General features: G+C 43.3%; 1 long non-coding RNA gene across 1 annotated transcript in view; it reads left to right on the forward strand.

Annotated features, from left to right (window-relative positions):
- LOC144494149 (uncharacterized) overlaps positions 1-26,319 on the forward strand; it is a 59,418-nt gene that overhangs the window by 12,188 nt on the left and 20,911 nt on the right. Inside the window, exons 2-3 of the long non-coding RNA XR_013497824.1 lie at positions 11,463-11,617; positions 16,939-17,035. This is a non-coding gene — a long non-coding RNA (uncharacterized LOC144494149). The remainder of the gene's footprint in view (positions 1-11,462; positions 11,618-16,938; positions 17,036-26,319) is intronic.

Raw genomic sequence — 26,319 nt, forward strand, 5'->3', positions numbered from 1 at the left:
AAGGATGTTGCCTGGCAAGGAAGGCATTAACTATGAGGAGAGGTTAGAGAAACTTACTTTGTTCTCACTGGAACAACGGAGGTTGAGGGGTAACCTGATAGAAGTCTACAAGATTATGAGGGGCATGGACACAGTGGATAGTCAGAAGCTTTTTCCCCAGAGTGGAAGAGTCAATTACTAGGGGGCATAGGTTTAAGGTGCGAGGGGCAAGGTTTAAAGGAGATGTACAAGGCAAGATTTTTTTACACAGAGAGCGGTCGGTGCCTGGAACTACCTGCCAGGGGAGGTAGTGGAAGCAGATACGATAGCAACTTCTAAAGGGCATCTTGACAAATACATGAATAGGATGGGAATAGAGGGATATGGTCCCCAGAAGGGTAGGGGCTTTAGTTCAGTCAGGCAGCATGTTCGGTGCAGGCTTGGAGGCCTGTTCTTGTGCTAGAATGTTCTTTGTTCTTTGAAATGGTTGCATCAATCGCTCATGGAGGCAGCTCACCGCCAACTAGGGATGGGCAAAAACTACTGGCCAGCCAGCGACGCCCATGTCCCACAAATGAATAAATAAAAACCCATATAATCTTGTACATTTCAAGAGTTAATTTTCACACAAAATGAGTTGTTATCTAAGCAATTTTCGTTTGGTTTCTCATATTATTAGGGGCTGTCTGTAGTATAAACACAAACATTTCAAGGGCAATTAACCAGACTGCACAAGCAGTACGGTGGCACAGTAGTTAGCACTGATGCCTCACAGCGCCAGGGACCGGGATTAGATTCCCGGCTTGCGTCACTGTCTGTGTGGAGTCTGTACGTTCTCCCATGTCTGCGTGGGTTTCCTCTGGTGCTCCAGTTACCTCCCACAGTCCGAAAGACATGCTGGTTAGGTGCGTTGGCCATGCTAAATTCTCCCTCAGTGTACCCGAACAGGGGCTGGAGTGCGGCGACTGGGGGATTTTCAAGTAACTGCATTGCAATGTTAATGCAAGCCTACTTGTGACGCTAATAAATAAACTTAAAACTTAGTTTTAATTAACTAGTGGCCTTTAGCTTAAAGATTTTATAGCCAAAAGCCCACATGACCATTTTAACAAGTGGAGTGGTTTTCCCAGCATTCTGTTCAATGCCATTTTGTGTGGTCAGCTATCAAGCTAAACCTCAGCCTATCCGAGGGTATCTTTTCTGATCAAAATTCCATTCCCAATGACTCTGTTGCAACCGTTCTGCAATATCGTCGTTTAGTTCTGGGCATTCATTGCTTAGCAGAAGATCACCATTTCACTGGGAAGACATCAGACAAGTTCATTCCCTGGAAACGCCAGGCTGTTTTTAATGATTTGCCGCAATGCTGGAATAATTGCTCTATTGCTTTGTGAACACCTGCAGCGTGATTTGTGTGTTTTAATGCCACATTTTAGAAAAGAACTAGCTGCAGAAGCCACATCACTGATTGTGTAATTGCTTCTTCTCTTCACTCATCTGGTATGTAATCGTGCAAAATTGATTCTTCAAACAATGGTCTCTGTTGCGAAAATCGCCTACTCAGATGCAGCTGTGATTTTTATTGCTATTTTGAAACCCTTCTGCCATTTTTAGCTTTTTAACCTACACTAGAAATGTTTTTGAATGACCTCGTCAAGAACAGTAACCCATGGTGATACATTCATCTTACTACATTTTCAATCAATGCAGCTGCTGTCTTTATCAGAAAGAATTTCCTTCGGAAAATTGGAGGAGAACACAAGCAGCTACACCAGAAAGCATTAAAACATCTTCAATGTGTCATTTTCTTTTAATCCATGTCATTCATTCAAATAGTACAACAGTGCAAAATGTTAATAAAATCAAGGATGCCAGCAACGCCAGGAATATTGTTTTTCCTGTCAATCTGGAATCAGTCGTGCACAGATGTTCTTTAACAGTGCTGAAATTTATGACGGTCTGTGTCTGTAACATGTATTATGGAGGTGGTGGTACTGGTGGTTTTGAAAAACATTAAGGTGGACAAGTCCCCAGGGTCAGATAGGGTCTATCCCAGAATACTGAGAGGGACGAGGGAAGAAATTGCTGAGGCCTTGGCCAAAATCTTTGTATCCTCTTTAGCTACAGGTGAGGTACCAGAGGATTGGAGAGTAGCTAACATTGTTCCTCTGTTTAAGAAGGGCTGAAGAGAATATCTGGGCAATTACAGGCCTGTGAACCTGACATCAATGATGGGGAAATTGTTGGAGAAGACAGGAATGTTTTTGATTTGATTTATTATTGTCACATGTATTAACATACAGTGAAAAATATTGTTTCTTGCATGCTATACAGACAAAGCATACCGTTCATAGAGAAGGAAACAAGAGAGTGCAGAATGCAGTGTTACAGTCACAGCTAGGATGTAGAGAATGTACTACCATCTGGAAGAGAATAGGCTTATTAGTGATAGGCAGCATGGTTTTGTAAAGGGGAGATCGTGTCTCTCAAACTTGAGTTCTTTGACGAAGTGACAAGAAAAATTGACCCAGGGCGGGGCAGTGGATGTTGTACACATGGGCGTTAGTAAAGCCTTCGATAAGGTTCCTCATGGATTTATGTCACATTATCAGTAACCCCCACAGCTTGCCTCCTGGACTTGTGGGCTGTCCTGTCTGGAGACAATACACATCTCTTTAACCTGTGCTTAATGCTCCCTCCACCCACATTGTCTGTATCTTTAAGATCTGGTTGGCTGTAGGGATTCGCATTCTAATCAGTATTCTGTAACTTGATTTTGTGTCTCTGTGCCCTGTTTGAGAGCACATTTCCACTCCATCTGACGAAGGAGCAGTGCTCCGAAAGCTAATGGTATTTGCTACCAAATAAACCTGTTGGACTTTAACCTGGTGTTGTTAAAACTCTTACTGTGTTCACCCCAGTCCAACGCCGGCATCTCCACATCTTGGGCATAGAAAGCAGAGAGTAGCAGTGAAAAGGTACTTTTCTAAATGGAGGACTGTGACAAGCAGTGTTCCACAAGAATCAGTTCTGTAATATATATATATATATATAAATATAAATAAATGATTTGGAGGAAAATGTAGGTAGTCTGATTAATAAATTTGCAGATGATACAAAAATTGGGGGAGTAGCGGACAGTGAGGAGGATTGTCAGAGGATACAGCAGGATATAAATCAGCTGGAAATCTGGGCTGAAAGATGGAATTTAACCCAGACAAATGTGAGGGAAGGAAAGTATACAGTAAATGGTAGAGCCCTTAGAAATATTAACATACAGAAGGATCTAGGCGTGCAGGTCCACAGTTCCCTGAAGGTGGCAACTCAAGTGGACAAGGTGGACAAGAAGGCATATGGCATGCTGGCCTTCATCAGCCAGGGCATTAAGTATAGGAATTGGAAAATCATGTTGCAGTTGTGTAAGACTTTGGTTAAGCCATATTTGGAATATTGTGTACAATTCTGGTTGCCACACTACCGGAAGGATGTTGATGTATTGGAAAGGGTGCAAAGGGATTTACCAGGATGTTGTCTGGTTTGGAGGATTTGGACTTTGAAGAAAGGTTGAACAAACTTGGATTGCTTTCATTGGAGCGTCGGAGGATGAGGGAGGACCTGATAGAAGCTTACTAGATTATGTCAGGTTTGCATAAAGTGGATAGTCAGAGTCTTTTTCCCAGGATCGAAGGGTCAATTACTCGGGGGCATCGGTTGAACGTGAGAGGCGGCAAGTTTAAAAGAGATGTAAGCGGCAAGTTTTTCACACAGAGGGTGGTGAATGCCTGAAACGCACTGCCAGAGGAGGTGGTGGAAGCAGATTCTATAACAACGTTCAAGAGGCATCTGGATAGATACATGAATAGGCAGGGAATAGAGGGATATGGACCATGTAGAGACAAGAAAATATTAGTTTTGAGGGGCATTTGTGTCGGCACAGATTTGGCGGACAGAAAGGCCTGTTCCTGTGCTTTATTATTGATCAAAACGTTCTGTTGGAAATCGTGTAGATCAGCATTATGAACAGAGATGGGTGCATCCAGCTAACAGCTTTCAAGAGCAAGAGAAAAAAGTCTCAGTAGTACTCTGACGGTGCTTTTCGTTTGAAGGTGCAGCGGATCTTTTTATCAATGTTATTCTGAGTAATTTTCAGTGATGATGTGGAGATGCCGGCGTTGGACTGGGGTAAACACAGTAAGAAGTTTAACAACACCAGGTTAAAGTCCAAAAGGTTTATTTGGTAGCAAAAGCTTGTGTGGCTTTTGCTACCAAATAAACCTGTTGGACTTTAACCTGGTGTTGTTAAACTTCTTACTAATTTTCAGTGAAACAGGAACCTGATATAATGCCATCAGTTCACCATCGAAAAGTGAGATGAGGAGAAATTTCTTCACACAGAGAGCCTGTGAAATTCTCTACCACAGAAAGCAGCTAAGGCCAAAAAATTGTATGTTTTCAAGGAAGAGTTAGATATAGCTATTGAGGGCAAAGGGGATCAAAAGATATGGCGGGAAAGCGGGGACAGGTTACTGAGTTGAATGATCAGCCATGATCATAAGGAGTGGTGGAGCAGGCTCAAAGGGCTGAATGGCCTACTCTTGCTTCTATTTTCTATGTTTCTATTCTGGGGTCATCCACCCCAGGACAAAAATACACTTCCCATGGGACCTTTTCCTGGGTCATAGGTGTGAAGCCAGGAATTCAGCTGCCTGTGCGCACCTAACGCGTAGGCAAAAATCCAGGTCAAAATGTTTTTTTTTCCTCAGAAGGGGAGTGAGGTTCTACAGTACCATGTGCAGCAAGAATGTTTTTTCATCCTCCTCCAAAGGTTATTAGAGCAAGCACAATAGAGGATAAAGGCACAGTTCACAGGTCATAGTCCACATAGCAAAGCAGCACAGTGTTCTTAGCATGTGACAACAAGGCCAATGCAGTAAGCAAGACTGACGGAGCTGACAACAACTAAATATTACGTTTGTATTGCTAAGGTACCATGACCCACCAGTTCCCTGTTTTAATTAGCTGTCCAACATTACATGTTTCTACCCCCTCACACTCCCTCCCAGGCCTTTGAATACCTACATATATTGCTCGTCTGCATCAGGTGGGCAGCATGGTGGTACAGTGGTTAGCACTGCTGCCTCACAGCGCCAGAGAGCTGGGTTCAATTCCCAGCCTCGGGTCACTGTCTGTGTTGAGTTTGCACATTCTCCCCGTGTCTGCACGGGTTTCCTCCAGTTGCTTCGGTTTCCTCCCACACTCCCAAGATGTGCGGGTTAGGTGGATTGGCCATGCTAAATTGCCCCTCAGTGTCAGGGAGATTAGCAGGATAAATATATGGGGTTACAGGGATGGAGCCTGGGTGGGGTTGTGGTTGGTGCAGACTCTATGGGCCGATCGGCCTCCTTCTGTACTGTAGGGATTCTATTTTCTATATATTCAGATCACGTTGAACACAGAACTGTCATTCTTCTTTAGTCATGCTCATAAAAGTGTTGCAAGATGTGTTCGCCTATCTCGGAATCTAAGCTTAGGATTCAGTTCTTAGACAAATTGTACAAATACTCTGGTATCTGTTCAACACTTGTTCATTAGTTCAACACTAAACAGGTTACAGATTAGGCATGTTGCATCTCAGCATGATTCCAACCTCTCTCTTGAGAGTCTAGCACAGGACTGCAAATTGTCAGCAGTACTTCATCATCTATGTCAAACATTAGCATATCCCATCTGTTAACCTTTACACTACACCTCCATCCCAAGTGTGCTATCTGCTTGTTAACAATAACATGAAACTATGGGCGGAATTCTCCCATCTAGGACCAAGTCCCCCCCATGTCAGGGGCAAAGATGGGGATTGTTTCCTGCCACAGAAGCAGACAGGAAACCACACAATGGGGGTGATTTTCCCAAAATAATTCTAAGTTCCCAACTGGCAGAAAAGCAGGAGGTATTTAGCGAGCTGAGTCTCAGTTATTTACGGCAGTCTGTGCAATGCAGAGGCCGTCAGGTGATTCATACCAGTGAGGGGGGGGTGGGAGCCTAAACCCGCCAGAAAGTCCGGCAGCAGAGTGCTCAGGGAGCCACCACATATGCACCTTAACTCCCAGTATACACGGAGATCGGTTGACATCAAATGCCTGCCCTCCCAGACATCGCTGGTTTCCTGATTGCCTTCCCCCTTCCCATCCCCTGATTGCCAGCCTCACGATCGCTGGCCCCCAATCGCCAGCCCAGAACCCAGTGGGCAATGCCAGTGTGCCAGGCTGGCAGTGTCAGGGTGCCAGGCTGAAATTGCCTAAGGGGCACAGGCCCCCATGCCCCGACCTTCCTGGAGCCTCAATGGCCTCCGGTCCCACCAATGAGGCCATCATGTCTAGTCCCATTGCTGGAGCTGGAGCATGTTGGGCAATGGGAAAATCTGCTGAGAACAAAGAACAAAGAACAGTACAGCACAGGAAACAGGCCCTTCGGCCCTCCAAGCCTGTGCCGCTCCTTGGTCCAACTAGACCAATCGTTTGTATCCCTCCATTCCCAGGCTGCTCATGTGACTATCCAGGTAAGTCTTAAACGATGTCAGCGTGCCTGCCTCCACCACCCTACTTGGCAGCGCATTCCAGGCCCCCACCACCCTCTGTGTAAAAAACATCCCTCTAATATCTGAGTTATACTTCGCCCCTCTCACCTTGAGCCCGTGACCCCTCGTGAACGTCACTTCTGATCTGGGAAAAAGCTTCCCACCGTTCACCCTATCTATCCCCTTCATAATCTTGTACACCTCTATTAGATATCCCCTCATTCTCCGTCTTTCCAGGGAGAACAACCCCAGTTTACCCAATCTCTCCTCATAGCTAAGACCCTCCATACCAGGCAACATCCTGGTAAACCTTCTCTGCACTCTCTCTAACGCCTCCACATCCTTCTGGTAATGCGGCGACCAGAACTGGACGCAGTACTCCAAATGTGGCCTAACCAGCGTTCTATACAGCTGCATCATCAGACTCCAGCTTTTATACTCTATACCCCATCCTATAAAGGCAAGCATACCATATGCCTTCTTCACCACCTTCTCCACCTGTGTTGCCACCTTCAAGGATTTGTGGACTTGCACACCTAGGTCCCTCTGTGTTTCTATACTCCTGATGACTCTGCCATTTATTGTATAACTCCTCCCTACATTATTTCTTCTAAAATGCATCACTTTGCATTTATCCGGATTAAACTCCATCTGCCACCTCTCTGCCCAATTTTCCAGCCTATCTATATCCTGCTGTATTGCCCAACAATACAGAATACAAGACAAATTTCTTGTAGACAATCAATTTGGGAACAAGATTGCTGCATAGGATCCTGCAGCTTCAGACGTGCAAAAGATTCTGCCACAGCTTCTGCACTGACCTCCAGCTCTGAAGAGAAGAGAACTTCCAGCCATTAGCTTCTGAATGATTCATTATCCACCTTGACGAGATAGGAAAAACTCTCCATGTAACTACTGCCTTAGTCACTTTTTGAGAGGCAGATATATAGAAGGGAAAATGTGAAGTCCTGTCCAGTTTTCAGTAAATCCTTCTGAAGTAGTTCTTGACATCAGCAGGTGTGAAATTATTTGGAAGGATTTGGTGGCATGTTTGAAATATAATTCACACCGGAATGTTCCAGAAACAGGTCAACTTGCAAAACCAGATGTCAGGGTGACTTGTGCAGCCAGCTAGCTGAGTCAATGTCATTTCTTGCCTTTATAAAAGTTCTTTATAAACAGTTCAATATATGTTTGATCAGCCGATTAAATTAGTGATTGACATCATTCATGCACAAGTCACATCATTGTAATAATATTGAAGACTTGAGCTTGGATTGTAACGATCACTAATCTGGCTTAAGAGCATTTACTTCCCTAAGAAACTCTGCATTTGTCTTGTTTTTGATTCTCCATTTCCTGAAAGGAATTTGTTCCGTAATTGTTTTCCAGTCATCATTCTGTTTAATTATTGGATTTGTAGTAACACTCGAGATGTCCAGTTTTGCCACACCAGAGGCATTCCATGGTTCCTGCTGGGTAGTCCTTGTATCTACGCTCAGTTCCATAACACAATGAAAACATCTCAAAATGGTAGCTGGTGTGGAGCTTTGCATCCTTTTGGTTTGTTTGGCAGGCTTTCAGATGGGTGGGCCCGCTGCCCATTGACCTATCCAATCTATGGAGTCATGTGAAGCCTCAAAGTCACCACAAATTATAGCCCAATGCGGCACTCCTGAAGTTGGCTCACTTCTCACACTAAACAGTTGGCTCGATAATGGGGTCCTGTGGCAGAATAAAATTGGTTTCAAAGGCTTTAATAATGGAATCAAAATCTGCGGCAGACTCCTCCATACCTTGTCTGCTATTTGACCCACCAGATAGATTCAGGAACTGACTTGGAGCTTTGACTTTTTTTTGTGAAAACCTGACACTACTCGATACCAGAGAAAATGGCATTTCCACACCACGTACTGCTAGCCTGTTTGGGGGCCCTCTAGGCCCCCAAAATGAGTGAAGTAAGGGCAGGGACTGTTCTCTAGGTATGGTCATTGTTACCTCTCTCCAATGTGCCTTCTTTTTGTCGCTGACTTTCTTCGAGTTGCTTTCAAAGGTTTCTTCACTCTGTGGTTCCTTGTTGAATACCAATATGTTGTTTCACATCAATGTCTCCATTGCTGCCACCATGTTACACGATGTGTTCTTCTATTTCTGACTCTAAACATAGGGCTTGGTTCTGAGACAGACTGCAGATATACTCTGGTATCTGCCTAACACTTGTTTATCAGTACTAAATCTGAACAAGTTACAGAGTAGGCACATTGCACTTTGGAATGATTCCAACCTCTCTCTTAGCATATCCCACTTGTTATCCCTTACGCCACAAAAAGAACATAGTCCCAAAAAAAAACACTGGCTGAAAGCAACTGCATGATTCACATCCATGTGATCACACTCACAGATGACAGTCTTCAGCCAATTTGATTCACTCTGTGATATCAAGAAACAGCTCAATGGACTGAATACAGCAAAGGCTAGAAGCCCTGGCTGTAATGCTAAGCCTCCAGTCAAGTCCTTCCACTGTAGCCTGAACGCTGGCATCAACCTGACAAGGGGGAGAAGTGCTCGAGTACATCTTGTCCACAAAAAGCACACATCCATTCCAGCCAATTCCTTCCCCATCAGCCTGCACTGAACGATCAAGCAAAGTGAGGAAAGTTTTTGTTAACAATGCTCTCAAACAGCATTTATTCTCCAATAACCTGCTCACTGATGCTCAGTTAGGTTTCTGCTAGGACAGCTAAGCTCCAACCATCACGACAACTTGGTCCAAGCATGTGCAAAAGGGCTGAATTCCAGAAGTGAGGTGAGATTGACTGTCCTTGACTTAAGGCAGTATTTGACTGAAATGTCACCAAGGAACCCTAGCCCTTAAAATTGAAATCAATGGGGATCAGGGGAAGACTCTTCACTGACTGAAATCATACCTAGCAAAAAAATGTAGCATATTGCAGGAGCTGAACATGTTTTTATACAACTCTCTGTTAGGGAGGTGTAAATATAGTTATGTAGATATGCCGGCGTTGGACTGAGGTGGGCACAGTAAGTCGTCTCACAACACCAGGTTAAAGTCCAACAGGTTTATTTGGAATCACGAGCTTTCAGAGTGCTGCTTCTTCATCAGGTGAGTGACCTGATGACTCACAAGGAGCAGTGTTCTGAAAGCTCATGATACCAAATAAACCTGTTGGACTTTAACCTGGTGTTGAGAAACCTGTTACTAAATAAAGTTATTTCAATACTTCGGTCTTACTTCAGTCCACACGTTCATCTGACTCCGTGCAATGCACCATAGAAAGCTGACCCCGAGGTTTGGAAGCAATTTTCTTCCGAATTTCATCTGAGAAATTAAGTACAGAAAAACATTGTGAAATACTTTTGGATCAGCCAAAATTGATTTTGGGAACAATTAAAACGATTGCGAGTCAATATGTAAGCAATTGAAAAATGGTATGTTTAGGGACAATTCAACCCTAACAAAGAGGATTGGTGTAATAATAATTGAAGTTTACATAAAGCAAATAAAATAGGAGATGAGGTTAAAGTAAATGTTTTTCTCATCTTGATGGGGCCGGATTCCTTTGAGGCAGTGGCAAATCAGTATTGCCGGCGGATCCCCAATACCATGAAACTTGCTCAAATTAATGAAACTTTGGATTCATATTATGGCATGACTATGAGTGAAATTGCAGTGAGAATTATGTTCTGTCAAAGGAAGCAGTCGCCAAGTGAGAATAATAACAGATTACATTCTCAAATTAAGAAAGACCCATCATCACTGTGGGAATGCACAAATTTAGAAATTGACCTTAGAGACATGTTCATCAGATGCCTAAAATAATAACACTCGGGCCAAGCTTTGAAGCAAAAGCATGAAGCTGAAATGGAAGGAAGGACGCTTATGATGAGAACACAGTCTTGGAAAATAACAGAAAGAAATTGCTGCAAATTGCAAGGAAGTTCTTCTCCTGAGACAGCAGGGGAGGTCCACCAGATTTCACTGAGATCCAGCCCATGGCTGGACGGCACGGTAGCACAGTGGTTAGCACTGCTGCTTCACAGCTCCAGGGTCCCGGGTTCAATTCCCGGCTCGGGTCACTGTCTGTGTGGAGTTTGCACATTCTCCTCGTGTCTGCGTGGGTTTCCTCCGGGTGCTCCGGTTTCCTCCCACAGTCCAAAGATGTGCGGGTTAGGTTGATTGGCCATGCTAAAAAATTGCCCCTTAGTGTCCTGGGATGCGTAGGTTAGAGGGATTAGTGGGTAAATATGTGGGGGTAGGGCCTGGGTGGGATTGTGATCGGTGCAGACTCGATGGGCCGAATGGCCTCCTTCTGCACTGTAGGGTTTCTATGTTTCTATGGCAGCAAGTCAGAAATTTAGATGCTGCTGCTACGATGGTAACCACCAACTATTTAAAATTCACCCATTTCCAGTCAAAGTGCTATGCCTGTCAGAAAATCAGTCAAATTGAAAACACCTGTAGAGTTTTAAAATACTGAACAATGGTATTTTAGTAACTTTTAACAACAGGTTCGAAGGTGGCCAAACATTTACATGTCTGTACCTTACAAGTTGCAATGCCATCAACAACGGAGTTAGGCTGTCTTAAAAAAAAGAATATCACCTCAGAGGAATGTTAATGAACTCACCTCCCAACCCATTCATAAAACATTCAGCTAATCACCTGTATATTTAGTTGGGCGGGGAACAAGCCATTAGATGTGATCCACTTTGGAGGATGGAGTCTGCCTGAGAAAGGAACTCATCGAACCATAATCTAGTCACGTCTACACCATTTACCTGGAATCATCTTGCGATGGCCATGTTTGGGTAACTGGTCAATTGGTGAGGGGGATTATGTGATGAGCCAACTCAATCCCTTTTATGTTTAAGAAAATGTTTTCTGCAGGTCACAGTAGAAAACAGAAGAATAAGGTCCTTAAATGAACACTCTATCATCCCATTCTTCAAGCAAGTTTGAACCCTGCCTGTTGTTTGACCATCCACATGTTTCAGTCAGTATTTTAAGATTCAATCCAGCAGCTGCTGCCTCCAGAAGAAAAGGTAAGTCATCCATTAACATCTTTAAATCACCTTGACACAGAATTAAGAAGGTCTTTAAAGCCAATCCTGAAACAATTCAGGTCATCCTGTGCGTGTGGAGTGTGTGTGTGGGGGGTGTGTGTGTGCAGGGGTGTGCATGTGTGGGGTGCATGTGTGTGTGTTGGGGGTGCGAGTGTGTGTGTGTATGTATATGTGTGTGCGTGTGTGTGTGCGGGTGGGGGGGTGCTTGTGTGTGTGTGTAGGGGGGTGCGTGTGTGTGCACATGCGTGCCCTGAATACATGTGTGCCTGTATGAGTCAGAACATTTTTATTATTTTTATTTTGACTGGGTATTAAAAACAGTAAAGACTATTTTCTTTTATTTTTCAAAACTAATAAGGGTACCTGTCTGTGTGTTTTACAGTCACAGCACTTAAACACTCACTGAATTGACAGGTATATCCTTTCTTTAAAAAAAAACCCTGTTGCGGTCGGTGGAGGAGTGGGAAAAGAGGGGAATCATTCTAGCCCTCTTCACCTGTGACAATGCATATAATAGATGAGGAAACAGAAACTGATGTTCTCAAGCAGGAAGACCAAGAATTGACGATCTTGGCTATAAAACTAATTCTGTGCAAGTTATACAGGGGAAATTGGAGCTGTGAACAGTCTCCCCACAGAAAGACAGCCAAGGAACAGGAATATAGATTGATTGGATTAGTCAAAGCTGGGAACAGCCGCTTCTCAGGGACACAGCCAGGAGAGAACATAGCTGGAAGAGAACAGTCAGAATTGAGAACAGTCACTCGAGAAGAGAAACCAATAAGAGGGAAATCAGATCAAGAATCTGGCCCTTGAGATGGTCAGAGCCATCCATACAAGGGGAATAAAAATAAGGATAGTCCCTAACCCTAACCCTGCTAACAGTGCTTAAAGTGTAACCTGCTAACAGTGCTGTGCTGGAAATAGGGAGTAAGGCATTTGAGTGAATAGGGCAAGGAGGTGAAGAGGGCAAAGAATTGTGTATCTCCTTAAATCGATCAGATCGTAAAATAATGCAGTGTGTGAGAGGGAAGTAAAGTTGGTGACTTCAATGTCAAATCAGATAGGGCAGCACAGTGGCAAGCACTACTGCCTCACAGCACCAGGGACCCGGGTTTGATTCCTAGCTTGGATCATGTGTGTGTAGAATTTGCACATTCTCTCTGTGTCTGCGCGGGTTTCTTCGGGTGCTCCGGTTCCCTCCCACAGTCCAAAGATGTGCAGGTTTGGTGCATTGGCCACGCTAAATTCTCCCTCAGCGTACCCGAACAGGCGTCGGAGCGTGGCCCCTAGGGGATTTTCACAGTAACTTCATTGCAGTGTGAACGTAAGCCTACTTGTGACACTAATAAATAAACTCTAACTTTAAGAAATAGGGAAAGAAAGATTGACTTGAGAGAAAGAAATAGAAAAGCAAAGTAATATCAAGTTTTCCTTTCAAATGTTCTATTTTTAAAATCACTAACAACAATTCAAACCTGAAGCCAATAGCCTCCACAACTGTAATATTTAATTTTCAGTGTTAGGGAAGTTATGTGGCAATAATTAACAATTAGGTAGTTCAAAGACTATTTAGTCTGAAATGTGCAATGCTTAACTTGTGGCAAGTTTAAATTGGGTGCGAATATCACAATTTCTTGCCATTCAATGTATTTCAATGGCGAGACAGACAGCAAGATGTCATTTCACGAAGCTAAAGGAATGCAGTATCTCTGACAGAAACTTTTGAATGTCCCCATATTACCATGCTTCAGCCTTCCCCTGAAGTTGTTGTATCTTTACATAAATAACGTTGAGCATCGTTATTTTGACAGCAGATTATATCTCAAAAATCTAAGCGTGCCCCTACCTCAATTTACTAATTCTCATCTTTTATTGGAAGATTCCCATCGTGCTCTACAAAGATTAGTTTGTAAAATATATCATTTACAAGTCAGATATCCTGCTCCTTGCTCAATTAGCTGTTCTGAGCTGAGGGAACAGGAAGAACACTGGAACTGGCTACAAGGTCGCTTGAGTGAAGAGAAGAGAAAAGAAGATCAATTGGTACTTCCGCTCCTGATTTATGTCCGATGACTCCTGTTGGAAAGTATGTTTTGCGTGAATCTTGTGTGAGGGCAGTGCCTGCCTTAACTGTGATATGTCTTACAGTTGAATATCATAGACTCCTATAGCACAGGAGGAGGCCATTTTGCCCATCGAATCTGCACCGACCACAATCCCACCCAGGTCCTATCCCCAGAGCCTCATTTGCCCTGCTAATTTCCCTGACACTAAGGGGCAATTTAACATGGCCAATCAGCCTAACCCGCTTTGGACTGTGGGAGGAAACCGGAGCACCCGGGGGAAACACACACAGACACGGCGAGAATGTGCAAGCTCCACACAGTGTGAAATTGAACCCAAGTCCCTGGTGCTGTGAGACAGCAGTGCTAACCATTGTGCCATCTGATAATATCTAAACTGCAATGTCTAAGCTTGATTAATGTGAGTTCATTGCTTTTGAAGAAGGGAGAATTTTGAACAAAAGAAATGAAAAGCTGGCTTTGATTGGAAAGAGTTAAAATAACCCAATAACTAGTTAGTTTGAAGAGTACTACTGTAATGTCTAATTGATTCACACTACAGACCTGTGAGAAAAGTTGCAGCTCATGGATTAAAAGGGACAGTAGGAACACGGAGAGAGAATTGGCTGAGTGATGGGAAACAGCGAGTAGTTCAAGTCTGGAATGCACTGTCTGGAAGTGTGGTGGAGGCAGGTTCCATCGCAGCATTCAAGAAGGCATCAGATGATCACTTGAATAGAAACAATGTACAGGGGTATGGGGAACAGACAAAGTCATAATACTCATTTGGAGAGCCAGTCCAGACATTATGAGTCAAATGGCCTCCTCCTGCACCACAACAATTCTGTGATTCTATTTGTCAAGTACATGTTCTCTCACACAATGTTTATTTTTCCCCCTCCCAATCTGGATATATTTTTACATTATAAATGTCACTAGCAGGAACCAAGCTGTGTGTAAATACAGGCCTGCTGTCAATGAATGACTTCTGGAAGCAATTATCTGCAAAGTTACTGACTAATTAGTAATGATGAGTGAGTGGAGTCCAGTTTGATCCAAACTGACACAGGATTATATTCAGCTGAAGTCATCAAACAGATCTGTCATTTCTGCTGTGGATGAAGACTTGATTAAAACACTTGGATAACAAATCAGTCTAGTTCCCTTTATGTTGCCAAATAAATCTAAAATACTGCGGATGCTGTAAATCTGAAATTCAACGCAAACTGGAAGAACAACATCTCATCTTCTGATAAAGCATGTTCCAGCCTTCTGGACTCAACACTGAGTTCAACAACTTCAAACTGTGAACTTTCCCCACCATCTTGATTTCCTCCTTTTGTTTCATATTATTTGGTTCCCCTGGCTTGTCCCAACACATCCCCACCCCTCCCCCACATAGCCACTGTCCCTTGCTGTTCACTTTTGCTCCCACTGAGCACAGATCTTTATTCTCTTGTTAACACATTTTGCTATCCTACCTAAACCACTATTAACAATCTTCAGTTCCTAATGTCACCATTAGTAACCTCTTTGACATACTTGTCAAACTCTCCTTAGCTCCAACCCATCATTGACTTTCCACCACTCTACCCCATCCTCCTCCGCAAGTATATAATTCATCACATTTCTGTCCCTTTTCAGTTCTGTAGCAGGGTCGTATGAACTCCAAATATTAACTGTGCTCCTCTCTTCACAAATGCTGCCATTCCTTATATGTTGCTTACTGGACAAATCAACTGTTTTTTGGTAATTAACTACTTAGAACTGAAGATTCTAAGTCCAAGCCCAGTCAGTTGATCTTAACTAGGTCAATGATTTGAAGTACACATAGAGACAGAGGTTTATAGCATGAAACCAGGCCCTTCGGCCCAACTTGTCCATGCTGCCCAGTTTTTACCATTAAGATAGTTCCAATTGCCCACATTTGGCCCATATCTCTCTATACCCATCTTACCCATGTAACTGTCTAAATGCTTTTTAAAAGATAAAATTGTACCCGCCCCTACTACTACCTCTGGAAGCCCATTCCAGACACTCATCACCCTCTGTGTGAAAAAATTGCCCCTCTGGACTCTTCTGCATCTCTCCCCTACAGTTACTTCTGATGTTCCTTGAAAGGGTGGCAAATATCACCCAAGTTCCTGCTCCTGTCAAGTGATCTCTATTGTTCATGGATGTTGGAAGAGGACTTCATTGGCCTTGAGCAATAGCCCCCTGAGCTGAGTGCCAGTGAGCTGCAGATATTTGTTGAACTAAATGCAGCAATGGTCGTACCTTAGAAACGGAGGAAGAGGAATAGAAAGAAATGCATGATGAATCTAATTAAAAGTGACAATGATAAGAAAATGTCCTTCAGTTCAGTTTATTCAATCTTAACAAACCTGAAAATGTTTCCAACAATAGACAATGCAATGGGAAATATGTACATGCTGAATGAATCCTCTTAAAGATGGTTTCGGGTGAGGCCAGCCACACTAGAGCAGAACTTAATGCTCTGCCTGCAGACAGATTGGGGGGATATCATTGGACAGGAAGATACAGGATGGAGATTCCATTCAATTGGAAACAGCAAATGTAACTCCTTTATTCAAAAAGGAAGGGAGAGAGAAAGCAGAAAATGACAGACCAGTTAACTTAACATCTGTCAAAAAGACAATGTTAGAAGCCATTATTAACCATGTTATAGCGAGACACTTAGAAAAGTTTAAGGCCATCAGGCAGAGTCAACAGGGTTTTGTGAATGGAAAATTATGTTTAAACCAATCTATTGGCATTCTTTGAAGCAGTCACATGCGCTATGGATAAAGGGGAACCAGTGGATGTACTGTACTTAGATTTCCAGAAAGTATCTAATAAGGTGCCACAGCAAATGCTACTGCGTAAAATAGAAGTTCATGATGTAGCATATTTGCACAGATGGAAGATTGTCTAGCCAACAAGAAACAGAGAGTAGCCATAAATTGATATATTTCTGATTGGCAGAATGCAACTAATGGTGTGCCACAGGGACCAATGCTGGGGCCTCGACTTTTTACAATGTATAAAAATGACTTGGATGAATGGACTGAAGGTGAGGTTGGTAAAATGCTGGCATCACAAATAGATCAGAAAGTAAATTGTGAAGAAGACATGTAAACAAGGTTACAAAGTGACATCGATAGATTAAGTGACGAGCCAAAGATCTGGCAAATGGAGTATAATGTGGGAAAATGAAATTGTCCATTTTGACAGAAAGAATAAAAAAGAAGCATGTTATCCAAATGGGAAGAGATTGCAGAGTTTGGAAATTCAGAGGGAACGGAGTCTCCGAGTGCATGAATCACAAAAGGTTAGTATGCAAACACAGCAAGTAATTAGGAAAGCTAATAGAATGTTATTGTTTATTGTGAGGGGAATTGATTACAAAAGTATGGAGGTTATGCTTCAATTGCACAGGGCACTGGTGTGGTCACATCTGGAGTAGTGTGTGCAGTATTAGTCACCTTATTTACGGAAAGATATTAGGCATTAGAAGCAGTTCAGATAAGGTCCACTAGATTAATACCAGGATTGTGGGTTGTCTTGTAAGGAAAGGTTGGACAGCATTGGTGAACTATATGCAGCAAGGATTAGTGACTTAGAAAAGGAGGAAGGGGAATGTAAAGAAATGTACTATGAATCTAATTAAGAGTGACGATGATCAACTGAACTGAAGGACATTTTCTTACTTCAATCTTAACTTTTCTGCTCAAGTTTTTAAGAGTAAGAATTGACTTGATTGAAACCCTAAAGATCATTGGGGGTATTGACAGTGTGGATGTGGAGAGGATGTTTCCTTTTGTTGGAGAATCTAGAACTAGGAGTCACTGTTTAAAAATAAGGGTTACTCATTTAAGACAGAGATGAGGAAAAGTTCAATGAATCATGAATCCTTGGAACTCTATTCCTCAACAAGCAGTGGAAGCAGAGTCTGAAAGCAGAATTTTCCCGACCCACTCGCCACAGGAATTGTAGCGCGGAAAAGGAAAAGGACCATGTAAAAGTCCATTGACCTCAGGCAGGATTTTCCGGTTTTTGGGCAAGCATGGCTGGAAAATCCCGCCCTGAATATTTTTAAGGCAGAACTAGATAGATTCTTGATTAACAAGGGGGTGAAAGATTAGAGGTAGGCAGGGATATGGGGTTGAGGTTACAATCAGATCAGCCATGATCTTATTGAAAGGTAGAGCAGGCTCAAGAGGCCGAGTGGCCTACTCCTACTCCTAGTTTGTATATTTGTACGTTCTTGTGACAATGTCACCTTCCCAATTGGGCCTGGGTGGCCATTCTGCCTGAAGATTAATTGAGGCCATTGAGATCCACTTAAGGGGCTCATCCTGCCACTGCTACAATCTTACCAGCAGCAGATGAGGCTAGACTAAATGGGAAAGCTGCCAGAGAAACCCTGGTGATCCTGCCTGTTGCCTGGTGGGGGTGATCCTCATACTTGGACAGCTTATGCCCAATGGAAAGGGTCACCCAAAAGGGAAGACCCCCACTTGACTTTTAAACTAACCTTCCTTCCCCAATCTTGCCTGGGTCTCACTGGCTCTGGCGATCCCACCCTGCATACCTTCATTCCAGGGCTCCAGCGATGATCCTGCCTGAGGCCCTACTGCAGTAATGGCAGTGGTCAGCACTCCCAATGCTGCTGCCTGTTCTGAAGAACTACCAGGTAAGCGTCCGACTGACGTTGAATTGGGTCGGGTGTGGGGATTGCCCAGAATAGTTTCTGTCAGGCTTGCTACCGACTCTCCAGCCAGTGGACGAGCCCACCACCTTGTCTATTAAATTCCATCCTGGGATTCAATAGCTGCCTCTGTTTAAAGTGGGAACAATATTAATTTTTTAGGGAGGGGGTTTTTGTCACTTTTTGTAACTTCTTGTTATTTCACCATCAAAGGATCTTAGTATAATGTACCTTTAAGTGTTACCATTTAGTTGAATTTAAATCTCAAGATGTCAAAGTCAGGAAAAGCCTGGAGTATATGTATTAGACATCGGGCCGGATCCTCAGACCTCACCCACAGCTGGGATTCTCCAGTCCTGCTGCAATGAACGGAGATTTGGCTGAATGCCAAATTCCCCGTTCTCACCACCAGCAGTGGCGGGGCGTGAACGGCCGGAGAATTCCAGCCATCATTTGAATCAGTTCAGAAAATGTTTCATGCCTAACATTTCTACCAGAGACATTGTAGAAGAGGACTAACTTCAATGGCATGAGATGGGATCTAACCAGGAGAAATGGAACAAAAGATTGACAGGAAAAATTGAAACAAGGGACATCTTTAAGGAGATGTTTCAGGTACAGGGTAGATATATTCCAACAAGGATGAAAGGTAGGAGAACTAGAATCTGTGCTTCTTGGAAGATGAGAGACATAGGGAATATGGTTAAATGAAAAAGTGTGTGTATGATCATGTCAGATAAATTTTTCAAACAAGAACCAGGCTGAGTGAACTAAATTGAGAGGGGAAGTGAAAAGGGAAATAAGACCAGCAGAGAGAGAATATGAGAATAGAATAGCAGTTAACATGAAAGGGAATTTAAAAGTGTTCTCCTTGGATATGAATAGTAAGCAGGTAGTATAATCAAATCCATGATTTACGAGACCAGTTGAGAAACATGTGGGAGTTGCTGTCAGCACGGATGCCTTGTTGAATGTTTTGGTGGATGCACTGATTTTGATTTCAAAGCCTAAATGTTTTGGGACAATCCTGAATTGAAAGGGAAACTAAAACTTCAGGTGTGACTTTGGGTTTCTGGCTGTGACACCAGATTTCTTGGAAATTTAACTGTGACCTCGGTTTGTTAAGGAAACAGAAGCTGAGTCAAACCAAAACACAGAGCCCACAGAGATCAAATTTCAGGAGTAGATCTGTGCAGGCAGGCTGATGAGAAGGTTATGTGTGGGACAGATGGAAAGAAGGAAACTTGAAGGCTGGGTCTAGCAGCAGTAATAAAAAAATAAAGTTACTTTTTCATTACTGCTTCATTGATTTTGAAAGGACTGATTTACCATTCTGTTGAAGACCATGTCCGTGGGCCTCAGGTTGGTTGGGAGTAGCTGCTGGAGGAGAACTTGATGTTTAAAACCTATCAAGAGACTTGAACTGTCACTCGTTCTGTGGAAGACAGAGTATGAAGGACATTATAGATGAACAAAGTGCTATATATTCTAAAGAAACTGCCTGTAATTCTGTCAGAACTATCTTTGTTATATTGGTTACCTCAGTATAATTTATAGTTTCTACGGAGTACAATTTATGTTAATTAATGTGTAATTTAGATTGATTTTGACACTGTTAAAGTAAAAGTTATTAAAGGTGAAACCTTGTCCATCAGTTTCTTCCATTGGGTTGTTTGGTAAGTTTGATTCTTCTGGTTTATTGGTATGCATGGGGATCATAGCAATACTGCAGGGTGAGGGTATTAGAAACAATGAGGGTGATATATGCTTAGAGACACAGGGCAAGGCTAGGATATTTGATGAGTGCTTAGTGCCGGTGCTTGTGGAAGAGAATGCTAACTAAATATTGGTGGAAATGGAAATAGTAGAGGTAATAGAGGCAATGAAATTTGATAGACAGGATATACTATAAAGGCTGGTTTTACTTGGTGGGGATAAGCTTGTATGGCTTGCGTCCCAAGTTGCTGAAGGAAGTGGAAGTGGTGACAGCAGCAAGACTTGCCATAATCATCTAATCATCTCTCAATACGGTGTCAGAGGATTGGAGACTGTTCAAGAAAGGGTGCAATGATATGTCTCGTAACTAAATGCCGATCAGTTTATCAGCGGAGAACAAAATAATAGAAATGTTAATCAGAGAAAAGATCAACAGGCACGTGAAAAGGTTTGAGTTGATTAAGGAAAGCCAAAATCGATTTGTAAAAAAGCAGATCGCCTTTGACTAATTTAATTTTTAGTTAAGTAATGATGCTGTGCATATGAATTTTAAGAAAGCATTTAACAAAGTACCACATAAAAGGCTGGTAGATAAAATTGAACTCTGAAGAGTCAATGTCAACTTGGTTAAAGAATGGAATGATGGTAAATGATTATTTTTAAGATTGCAGGATTGCAGGCAATGGTATTCCCCAAAAGTCAGTGATAGAACTACTGTTCTTTGATCTATAAATGATTGGCTATTGGAATCCAGAGAAGACATTCTAACTTTGCAGATGATAACAAACTTGGAGGTGTGGCGAATATTGAGGATAATTCCAATTGACCGCAACATGTTAGCAAAAGGGACAGACAAGTGACAAGTGGAATTTAATACAGAGATAAGTGAGGTGGTGTACTTTGGCAGAATGGATAGGATGAGACAATTTCGACTTAATGGCACAGCATACAGGGACAAATGGAGTTAAGGGTGCACTTGCATTGATCTTTGAAAATGGCAGATCATATTGAGAGGGCAGTTAATAAAGTATTTGGGATCTCGGACTTCATGCATAAGAGGTATCGAATACAAAAACAGGGAAATTATGTTGAACCTTAATAAAAGTCTGGTTAGGTGTCAACTACAATACTGTGTCCAATCTGGTCACCACACTTTAGGAAGGTTGGGAGGATCCTTGAGAGGGTGCAGAGGTGATTTACCAGCATAATTCCAGGGATAAGGGATATTATTTTAGTGGATAGTTTGGGTAAGGGGGTGTTCACCCTGGGTAAGGGGGTATTCACCCTGGGTAAGGGGGTGTTCACCCTGGGTAAGGGGGTATTCACCCTGGGTAAGGGGGTGTTCACCCTGGGTAAGGGGGTGTTCACCCTGGGTAAGGAGGTGTTCTCCCTGGGTAAGGGGGTGTTCACTCTGGGTAAGGGGGTGTTCTCCCTGGGTAAGGGGGTATTCACCCTGGGTAAGGGGGTGTTCACCCTGGGTAAGGGGGTGTTCTCCCTGGGTAAGGGGGTATTCACCCTGGGTAAGGGGGTGTTCTCCCTGGGTAAGGGAGTCTTCTCCCTGGGTAAGGGGGTCTTCTCCCTGGGTAAGGAGGTGTTCTCCCTGGGTAAGGGGGTGTTCTCCCTGGGTAAGGGGGTGTTCTCCCTGGGTAAGGGGTGTTTTCCCTGGGTAAGGGGTTGTTCTCCCTGGGTAAGGAGGTGTTCACCCTGGGTAAGGGGGTGTTCTCCCTGGGTAAGGGGGTGGTCTCCCTGGGTAAGGGGGTGTTCTTCCTGGGTAAGGGGGTGTTCTTCCTGGGTAAGGGGGTGTTCTTCCTGGGTAAGGGGGTGTTCTCCCTGGGTAAGGGGGTCTTCTCCCTGGGTAAGGGGGTGTTCTTCCTGCGTAAGGGAGTGTTCTCCCTGGGTAAGGGGGTCTTCTCCCTGGGTAAGGGGGTGTTCTCCCTGGGTAAGGGGGTGTTCTCCCTGGGACAAAGGAGATTGAGGGGGGATTTGATAATTGTGCAAAAACATTATGACAGGTTCAGATGAGATGGAAAAAAAACTCTTCCCATTGGCTGACGGTAAGGACGAGGCACACAACTTTACGGTTTTGGGCAAGAGATGCAGTGGGGGATGTGAGGAAGAATTTTTTACACAATGAATAGTAATGACCTGGAACTCACTGGCTATGATGGTGGAAGCAGAGATGATGGATGATTTCAAAAGAAAACTGGATGGTCACTAGAAGTAAATAAATTTAGAGGGCTCCAGGGATAGAACAGGAAATGGTGCTGACTGGATTGCTGTACAGAGCGCTACTACGGACGTGATAGGCTGAATGGCCTCTGTGTATTATAATGAGCCGGTGACTATGACACTGTAATAATGCATTTTCAGAAACTTCATTGGAAACTCAAAAGGTATTTATTAATTAAAAAAAACATACAGGCCAGCAGCCACATGGCTGTTAGTAGGCCCCTGCATATCTTCTGCCTGAGAGGACTGAACCCCCTGGGTGATTACCCACTCTTAGATCCAATTGGTTCCGAAACCAGCAGACCCTTACTCTGTGGTGTTGCCCTTAAAGGGACAATCACCACAAATCTCAAATGGACCTTCCTGCACCAAAACTATGTCGACATTCACATTGTCTTAATTTATACTTGGCTAATGGCTACCAATAAATTAAAATAACTGGGATGGAGCTCATGGAGATCCCAATCATCATCTTTCACAAATGGGGATCACATGATATTTTTGTTTTGATTTGATCATTTTAAATTAATTTTGTTATTTTTTTTGGGTGAACACTGTTACAGACTTCAAGTTCTATGAGATATTCTCCCAGATCAAGTTATACCATTGGTCTTTACCATATGTGTATCATACTTCTCTTGCAATCAGGAGTTTACCTATACAACGCAATATTTGATCATGTGATATCATGCCTCAGGATGCTGAAAGGATGAAGCCCTTTTAATATGAACTGGAATCTCTGGCCTCATTACTACAACAAATGTTCTGAAAGGTGGACTTATTCACACTTGAGCGAGATGGTGAATGTTGATTTATATGCATTCGTGGTTTGAACAAATGAACAGCGTAACGTTTATGATAAACCTCAAATTAACTCAGCATCAATTCTCAGAAGATAAAAATAACAAAACACATTACACTGTTCCCATTAGTGTGTAAACATCTCTTTTCTAGTCAGCCATCTCTCTGATCCTGACTGCTACTAGGGAAACTAGTTCCGTCTTTATCTGTATCCATCAACAAATTTTCCAAAATAGCCCCGTACAACAACTGGACAGGGAGCCAGCAATTTGACCTATGGCCACCTATCAGGAACGTCTTATTATCTCATTCTAACCTGGATGCAAGAATTTTTCTTTGCCATGATGAATAAGGACGTTTACCTACATGTTAGGCCAGAAGGATTCAGATTGGGTCAAAGGAATGAAATGGATGAATGGTTTCATCTGAGGAAAGCTGAACCAGTGTCTATATTGGGGAGTAGCTAATGTTGTGGGGAGGGTTTAGGTATATATAAGATGATAGAAAAAAATAGGATGAGCAAAAAGCAAAGAGGAAATGGCATGTGGGTAAAAAAAGGAAAAATAAATCAGAATGAGGAAGAATTAAAGTAAGTAAAATTGTTAAACAAAAGCAGGTTTGAGTTGAATGTCCAATGTGCAAAATATAGTGAATCAAATTGGTGAGTGAGAGGCCAGTATTACTATCGAGTGTTAATAAAATAGCACCAACAAATAATTACCCTTGGTTCCATCGGACTGAAGTCAGGTCAAAGGCTAGGAATCCTGTGGTGAGTAACTCATCTCTTGACTGCCCAAAGCCTGTCCACCATCTGCAACGCACATTGATGGAATGTGGGCGTTGCTGGCTAGACCAGCATTTATTGCCCATCCCTAATTGTCATTCAGAAGCAGATGGTGAGCTGCCTCTTAAACTGTTGTAGTCCCTGAGGTGTAGGTATACCCAACAGTGCTGTTGGGGAAGGAGTTCCAGGATTTTGTCCCCGCGACAATGCAGGAACAATTCATATTAAAAATCTTGATTGATAGCATGATTGAATACTCTCCACTTACCTGGATGAGTGCAGCACCAATAACACTCAAACTTTGACACCATTCAGGACAAAGCTACCCTTTTCACAAACTTTCAATCCCTCTACCACAGATGAACAGTGGCAGCTGAGTGTACCATCTACAAGATTCACTGCAGGAACTCACCCATGTTCCTTTGACAACACTTAGACAACATCTAGAAGGACAAGTGCAGCAGATACATGGGAACACCACACCTGCAGGTTTCCTTTCAAGTCACTCACCACCCTGACTCGGAAATATATTGCTATTCCTTCACTGTCAATATCCTGGAACTCCCTCCCTAACAGCACTGTGGGTGTACCTACACCCCAGGGACTACAACAAATTAAGAGGCAGCCCACCACCCCCTTCTGAAGGGCAGTTAGGGATGTGTAATAACTGCCAGTCTAGCCAGCAACGCCCACATTCCATCATTTTTAAGTGAGCATTTCTGGTTATACTACATTTAGCAGGGATAAAAGAAGGAATCAATACACAGAGAGGTAGGGCAGAATCTTAAGAGAATTTAGCAAAGTGTCAGTTCTGGTGAGAAAAGCAACATGGAATTTTCCAGCTCCACTGTTCAGTTTTCTCCCCGATCATGTTCCTGTAACTGCAAAAAAAAGTGGGCATGGTTAGCGCCGTCACTCTGGTGAGGCGGGGAGTCTTAGAGCCGGGAACTAGCTCCACTGAGATCGGGTGTCCTATTTAAAGGGTGTCTCGATCACAGAAACAAACACTCATCACCGACCGACCACCGCCCCCCCCCCCCCCCCCCCCTGCTCTGAGGCATCAGTGGCCTTGTTCGCAACACCCCCGCGATCATTCCTGGTATCCCCATCATTCGGCCTGCTCCCCACGATTACAAGTAGATGACTCAACCTGGTACTGCCAACCTGTGGCAGGGCACTTCCTGGCCATATCTCTCTCCTTGAGGGCTATGCTGACTTTGCGCCCTAGGAGGGGGGAGGGGATACACTTGATAGTTCACATCTGGATGAACCTGTTGTAAACTTCGCTGACATAACGTCATTTTTGAGATACAAAAATCTCATGGGAGGGTTAAGTGTGGCAACAAAGGTATTTAATTACATTTACAGTTATTTAAATTTAACACTATGGGCATGAGCCTGATTATGTTGTTGGCAAGGGGCGGCGAAAATCGGAGATCATGATTACGCCAGCAAAATTCACGACTTCCGGGTTTTGCCAGATTCTGAGCCCCTGCCAGAGAGTGTGGGCTGAAGGTCCCACCTTGATTTTGATTTGATTTATTATTGTCACATGTATTAACATAGTGGAAAATATTGTTTCTTGCGCGCTATACAGGCAAAGCATACTGTTCATACAGAAGGAAATGAGAGAGTGCAGAATGTAGTGTTACAGTCATAGTGAGGGTGTAGAGAAAGATCAACTTAATGCAAGGTAAGTCCATTCAAAAGTCTGAAAGCAGCAGGGAAGAAGTTGTTCTTGAGTTGGTTGGTACGTGACCTCAGACTTTTGTTTCATTTTCCTGAAGGAAGAAGGTGGAAGAGAGAATGTCCAGGATGTGTGGAGTCCTTAATTATGCTGGCTGCTTTGCCGAGGCAGTGGGAAGTGTAGACAGAGTCAATGGATGGGAGGCTGGTTTGCATGATGGATTGGGCTACATTCACGACCTTTTGTAGTTCCTTGCGGTCTTGGGCAGAGCAAGAGCCATACCATGTTGTGATACAACCAGAAAGAATGCTTTCAATGGTGCATCTGCAAAAGTTGGAGAGAATCATAGCTGACGTGCCAAATTGCCTTAGTCTTCTGAGAAAGTAGAGGCATTGGTGGGCTTTCTTAACTATAGTGTCGGCATGGGGGACCAGGGCAGATTGTTGGTGATCTGGACACCTACAAACGTGAAGCTCTTGACCCTTTCTACTTCATCCCCATTGATGTAGACAGGGGCATGTTCTTCTTTACACTTCCTGAAGTCGATGACAATCTCCTTCGTTTTGTTGACATTGAGGGAGAGATTATTGTTGCCGCATCAGTTCACCAGATTCTCTATCTCATTCCTGGACTCTGTCTCGTCATTGTTTGAGATCCGACCCATTACAGTGATGTCGTCAGCAAACC

This window comes from Mustelus asterias, chromosome 5 (assembly GCF_964213995.1).
Source record: "Mustelus asterias chromosome 5, sMusAst1.hap1.1, whole genome shotgun sequence".
NCBI classification, from domain to species: Eukaryota; Metazoa; Chordata; class Chondrichthyes; order Carcharhiniformes; family Triakidae; genus Mustelus; species Mustelus asterias.